Here is a 7,301-nt window from a genome sequence, read left to right as displayed (position 1 = left end):
CCCCCTTCATCAGCACCATTCCAAATAGCTGCGGCAACATGACTTTTAAAACTTTTAAGGATTGATGGATCAATTGGCCTTCCTAGAAATGGCTGAGTAAGGATATCTTCATCAACAATGTCAGCATCATCAGGGTCATCATCTATAGCAATATCATCCATGACTGGTATAGGATCATCATCCATAGCAATGTGTGTGTCATCATCACATACTCGAGCATGTCCATGTCCACGTCTACATCCACATCCACATCCACATCCACATTCAGCATTCTCTAATTCACGAAGTCTTCTGTTCGAAATTGTTACTGACCGACGTTGACTGGGATTGGCATCCATCTGCATACGGAAAATTGTTTGCATCAATTCAATATAGCACTTACAGTGATATGAAAAATAATAAAAGGAAGAAGAAAAAAAAAACTATATATTATATAGTACCAGAGTTCATGAATTTAATATTCAGCCAAACTAAGCGTAGCTGAAGTTCAGTTAACAATTTTTTTATCATGTTTTTTACCTCACCAACTTGGTTTGAAGCAGTTTGACTATATCAAATTAAGAATCAATTTGTGTTCTAGTCTGACTACTTCATTGAACTCAGAAATTAAAGGTCAGAAGCACATGACTCCATCATAAATGTTGAAAGAAAACTCATCATATTTTATGTTTCACTCATAATACAATTCATAAAAAAGTTTCGACACATGCAAATGAAAGTGAATCAAATACCAACCAAGCAGTAAAAAACAATCAGTGATCTGCTCAGAACTTCTATCCAAAAACTAAAGTCAACATCTAAAGTAGACATCTTTCGTATATATAATATACCGTGATATATATAAATTATCTCACATCTATAATTGTTAATCAGAATTGGGATTACTAGAATAAACAAGAAAACTTCATAAGCTAGCATAAGGAAAGTTCATTGTCACAAAGGCTGCTTCTAGAGAAAATAAAATTGTATTAAAAACATAAATTTCAAATTGGAAACAATTTCTGATTCCTCTTATGTTCACTTCATTTACGATGAAAATACCTACCATTATTCTTATAATTTCACAAATGACACTCACATCATTCATGTTATGAGTATGAATTAGGTACAAAAATTTTACAAGTATATCTTGGTGGCCTATGTAACTTGGTCTAACAACAAAAGAAAAAAAAAAAGCATTCAGAACTTCAGTGCCGAAAGAACACAATAATTTTGAAACTACAGAACCAAATAAATCTATTAAATTCGGAAGAGAACTATCGAAAAAACTGAAACTTTTTGAAACTATGTAACTGAAATTATTTTCTGAATTCGGAATATAACTGTTAACTATGTTATCTATTTTCGGTTCTTGAGTTCCGAATTTTGTGCACAAATTCGGCAAACCAGTGCCGACATCCCCAAACCGCAACCAACATGGAAAAGTTTGTCAATTTCATGCCAATGGAGTGTAGAAAAATCTGAAAATGGTAAAATGTAATAACAAAATGATAAATGTAAAAAAAAAAATGAGAAGATTCCTTACCTTCAACACTGTTTTGGAGGTTTTCAATACATGTTCAATGCAAGTCTTCCTTCCATGGATGTCTTCAATGGAGGTTTTCACTTCAGACAAAGTAAATGTTTCAGACTTTGGTCTTCAAAGATTCACATGGGTGACAGTTCAAGTTTTCAAACAGTGTATGGAAAGGAAATGAGGGGTCTGTGGTAATGTGTAGACTGTATACAATAATATTGAGTGAAGTTATAATTGTAATCTTAAATGTGTAGACTGAGAAAATTAATTCATAAATAAATTAATAGGGATGTGTATTGAGAAAAGATGTATTCTGAGTTTTCTAGGTGGGTGGAAATAGAATTTCCCTCTTTCCAAGTATCACATAGTCCACAAAGTTCTCAAGTAAGTAATATATATATGTTTGTAATGTAATTTAGTCCATAAAATTTATTCTAATGAATTTTTTTATTTTTTTATTTTTTTTAAGGGAATATCACTTAATCTAGCGAGGCACAATCCAATGGAGACCGAATTTAGAAATAAGAGTTCTTTTGATTTTTCTATTTATTGCCAATCGCCTCCATAAAATTGACATGGGGATCCACTTTGTAGTTTTTGTTTTGAGAATTGAAATTGAAGGTCTTTATAATTTTGTTTGGATGATTTAGAATGGTTGAGACAGATTTTGGGATATTTGGCAGAAGATTTTGAAGTTTGAATGCCTCAGAATTTTGTTTTATTTTTTTTATACAGATGTTGGATGTGAATTAAATATATTTTGGCCTTAAGTTGGTTTTTTTTTTGAAGTTATATTTTTTTTGCTTATGGTTTGATAAATTGATTCGTTCAATTACAATTTTTTTCCGTTTTAATTTTACTTTTGATGTATTTAAGCCAGTTTTGAAAAAGTCAAAACATTACCATTGATCTTGTTTCGGGGTGATATATTGCCTACCCTATCAGCAATTGCACGTACAATTCGAGCGACATCGCCATCAGACACTCCATCACCATTACCGTTGTTATTATTTCTTGTTTGTCTAGCCATTCTACATGATGGGGTTTTTAGTAATTTGTGATTTATTCATTTATTTATTATCATTATTATTATTATTGCATATTATTTTATTTATGTGCAAGGATAGTAATAATAATAAAAAAAATTCATTAATTAGATTAAATAAGCTACAATTAGCAAAATCCAAATAAAACAAAAGATAAAAAGATAAAATAAAATAAAATACTACGGGCAAGAGATAACCCCTACAATCGAAGTTAACTTCTACACTCACAATTCTAAACTAGGCAATTTTACATGTAAGCAAACAAAACAATTGATTAGCTTAGTAGTAATTCCCTTAAGATCTCTAAAACAACCGAGGAAAGTCTCTCTTCACAAGGGCTTCCTGCTCCTACGTGGCTTGGAAAAGCCCCATGAATCGCCACAACACTCTCACAAAGACAACAGTTTCCTACACACAATGCCCTAGCAACTGTACTGGCTCCTCCCAATAGATCCTCCAGTCCTTGAAATCCACTAACCCATCTCTCTTCACAATTCTGTTTGGATCGGGCATGATATACTGGAGGCTTCAAATGTCAAAGAGGTTACTCATCCTATCGGTGAAACCATCCGGGAAAGGACCTAGCTAATATAACTAGGGAGTCTCTTGCCTCAAAATTTGGATAGGTCCAATGTAGGTACCGACCCAACTCTTAGATTTCTAAGCATAACCTCCTAGGAGATAAATTCTAACATATACAAATGAGCCAATCTGTAGCCCATTTCGAATGTCCCAATTCTCAAACACAGCTCCTATATCTCCAGTGCTCTCATCAGTATTGCCCTCTATAGACTCCTCTTCAGTGTCTGACCCAATCACAATTATCTCCAGTGGGTTATACATTGGTGCAATCTCTTCGGGTTCAGGTTTAGGCTCAGGCTTAGGTTTGTAGTCTTCTATTGGTGCAATTTCTTCAGGGTCAAACTCAGGCTCATAGTCTTCTACAGCGCGACTCCATTTCTTCACTTGGGTCAGGTTCTATGTCATAGTTTCCCACTGAACTTTCATCATTAGAGTTTATATCTGATGACCCTAGCATCCTACGATTAAAAAGGTTCTAACTTAGTTAAGTCATTGAAAATTATAAGTTAATGTAAGGTTTTCGTAAAAAAATATAATTGCCACCTATGGCCCAAAGGTTCGAATCTAGGCTCTGATACCAAACTGTGACGCCCCAAAATTTTTTTTTTTGGAACATCATAAAATTTAAATAACAAATAGCTTGCTAAATAAAATTGCACAACTAATTAGGAAAATTTAAATTCTCACATAGTCAACGTTTAACAACAAAACAAAATTACGAGTCTGCATATAATATTACAACAACTTTATAACATTCTTAATTACTAAAACAAGGATAATAAAATTTTATTTTGCTATATTCTTGATTTCAAGTTAGCAACGGTTCTATATTAGTAGCGGCCCCAATTTCAGCTTCAGTCCCTTCCTCGTCATAATCTGGCATAAAATGCCAGGGCAACAAAATATATGCCATGAGTTTTGCAACACAGTAAGAAAACATAACCAACCTACCATTCTTTTTAAGAGAAAATAATCAGATAATAATCATGACAATTAAGAGAAAATGACGAAATTAATAGCATGATGATATGACAACAATTTAAAAGAATTTCAACAATTTTATTAGTTTAGATGACACTCAAAATCTCACCAAAGAGATTTTCTTACCAACCACTAAGCCATGGCTATGGTTAATTTGGAAACCCCCCCTTGGTCAAATATTCAAGAATTACCAAAGATGCCCACGCCTGGAGTTATGTACCCAAGTCGTGTCATCCATGGTCTACCCCAAGGGAACGGTCTGCCAGGGGTACGTAACTTCCCTGCATGCCACCCGTACATCCACCCTTATCCCAAAATCGAATACCGATAAGGGTTCAAATAAGTCCCGTGCCATCTTAGGGTTTCGCGACACAATTTACATGAGAATTCTCAAAACCAGAACTCACCCTGAACAACCGGTATTAACCCTCAATTGTTAACTTTGTATATGTCGTTAATCATGTCAGTTAGTTTTTATATTAATCACAAATAATTCCAATCTTTAATCACAAATAATGTTATGCCAACTCATTAAAATTCTCAACATAAAATATTACACATGTCACACAATAATAAATAAATGTACAAAATTTAAATAAACAATTTATTTAGACCATGGTATGAAATAATAATTTAGATACAAAGAAAATAAACCATCATCACATACATGCATGGATTTTTAATTTATTAGACTGGCACAATATTAAATAAATCGTAATACACCCATACATGGATTACTAATTTACAATATTTAATGAATTAGACCAACACAATAATTAATTTTTATCTAAATAATTAATTGAAGTAATGATCTTAAACCTGTCCAGAAATTTTCAAGATATACCTTAGGTAATAAAAATTATAAATAAATTATTTATACAATTCTAAAATTCATGAAAATCTATGGAATATTCAATAAACATGTTTAGGCCATTTTTCAGAAATAATTTCCCAAAAATAAGTTATAAATAATTCTGTAAAATTCCCAGAAATTTGATGACACAGATTTATCACATTTTCTTAAATTAATTCCACACTTAAATTTATAAATCAAATCCATAATGTAAAAATTTATTATGAAACTAGACTTTTCAAATTTCCTTTTTTATTTAGAAATTACCAGATTTGGTTTAATATAAAAATTTTAATGATTTTTCAAACACTGTTTGGTAACGTTTACGTTTTCAGTTTATATTTACAAAAATTTTATAAACTGGTTTTTGTTTATTTTTTGTTTATTTAAAAAAAAAATAAACTACAAACGCGTTTGGTAATTGACAAAATGTTTAAAAAAATTTAAAAATATAAAAAAGAGTGAGAAATGGCAAGTGGTGGCAAGTGACGGCGAAAGACGGTGGTGGAAAGTGGTGATGGTGGGTAACTGGTGGTGGCGGGTGGGTGGTGGTGGTGGCGGGTGGTGGTGGGTGGTGGTGGCAGGTGGGTGGTGGATGGCGGGTGGTGGTGGTGGTGGGTGAGTGGGTGATAGTGGCTGGTAGTGGGTGGTAGCGAGTGGGTGGTGGTGCCGGGTGGTGGTGGCAGGTGGGTGGTGGATGGCGGGTGGTGGTGGTGGTGGGTGAGTGGGTGATAGTGGCTGGTAGTGGGTGGTAGCGAGTGGGTGGTGGTGCCGGGTGGTGGGTGGCGGATGGTGGGTGGTGGCGGGTGGGTGGTGGGTGGTGATGGTAGGTGGATGGGTGACGGTGGCGGGTGGTGGGTGGTAGCGAGTAGGTGATGGTGGTGGTGGTGGTGGCGGGTGGTGGTGGTGGTGGTGGGTGGTGGGTGGTGGTGACAGGTGGGTGGCTTATGGCGGGTGGTGGTTGGTGGTGGCGGATAGGTGATTGGTGGTGGTGGTGGTGGTGGGTGAGTGGGTGACGGTGGCGGGTGGTAGGTGGTAGGTGGTGGCGGTGGTGGTGGTGGTGGTGGTGGGTGGTGGGTGGTGGTGGCAGGTGGGTGGCGAGTGGGTGGTGGGTGATGGTGGTGGTGGTGGTGGTGGTGGGTGGTGGTGGCGGGTGAATGGCAGATGGCTGGTGGAATTAGGTGGTGGATGGTGGTGGCAGATAGGTAGTGAGTAGTGGTGGCAAGTAGGTGGTGGTGGCGGGCGGTGGATGGTAATGTCGGGTGGCGGGTGGATGGCAAGTGGGTGGTGGTAGCGAGGGGTGGGTGGTGGTGGCAAGTGGGTGGCAGGTGGGTGGTGGTAGCGGGTGGCTGGTGGGTGGTGGGTGGTGGTGGTAGGTAGGTGGTGGCAGGTGGTGGTGGGGTGGGTGGTGGTGGTGGAAGACGGTGGTAGAACATGGTGGCGGGTGGTGGCTAGTGTTGGGTGGTAAAAAAAAAAAACTGAAAACTCAAAATGGAAACACATTTTTTGTGTTTTTATTTTTTGGCCAAATTTATAAACTAAGACCACTGATTTATAAATTAAAAATTTTACCAAACAAGTTTTTATTTGAGTTTTTAAAATTTTTGTAAATATAAATAGAAACCTGAAAACGTAAGTATTACCAAACGGCAGTAAAATCTGTCTTACAATTCCAGATTTGGTTAAAAATTTATATAAATTCGTAAAAAACTCAGTAATTGTTGCAAAAATTCTTGGATGAACTAGACATCATTATCAACAACTTTTTAAAGAGATGATCTTAAAATTTTGAGTATAAAATTGTCTAAAAATTCGTACAAATTTTCTGACAGATTTAAGTGCTAAATAAAATCTTTAATAATTTTTTTTTAATGGCATAAACTACACATGGAAGTCCAAATTTCACAATATTATCATGATTTTAAAACTACCAATATCTTCAAATATTTGATATACAAATCATAAATTTACCAACAACTATAAATAAAATTCTATTTACAAGTTTAGTCATTTTATCATATGAACATAATCTGAAAATTTCAACAATTGAAAAAAATAAGAGGGATGAGAGGGTTTTCTTACCTAGTTGTACGATTGAAATGGGATAGTGAAATGGTAGGAAAATATGCAACATTCTTAACCTCCTCCTCTTATTCGCTTACTCCACTTCACAGATTTTCTTTTATTCCCTCCTTCACCGAATGCAAGCATGCATGTATATATATACAATGCATTGCTGAGCCCCCCCCTCTCTCTCTCTCTCTCTCTCTCTTCTCATCATTCTCTCTAGTCATTTCGTATCTTCCAATTCCAAGAAGTATGA

Source organism: Camellia sinensis, chromosome 2, assembly GCF_055761805.1.
Source record: "Camellia sinensis isolate YWXY chromosome 2, ASM5576180v1, whole genome shotgun sequence".
NCBI classification, from domain to species: domain Eukaryota; kingdom Viridiplantae; phylum Streptophyta; class Magnoliopsida; order Ericales; family Theaceae; genus Camellia; species Camellia sinensis.
Note: the sequence above shows the minus strand (reverse complement) of the source record.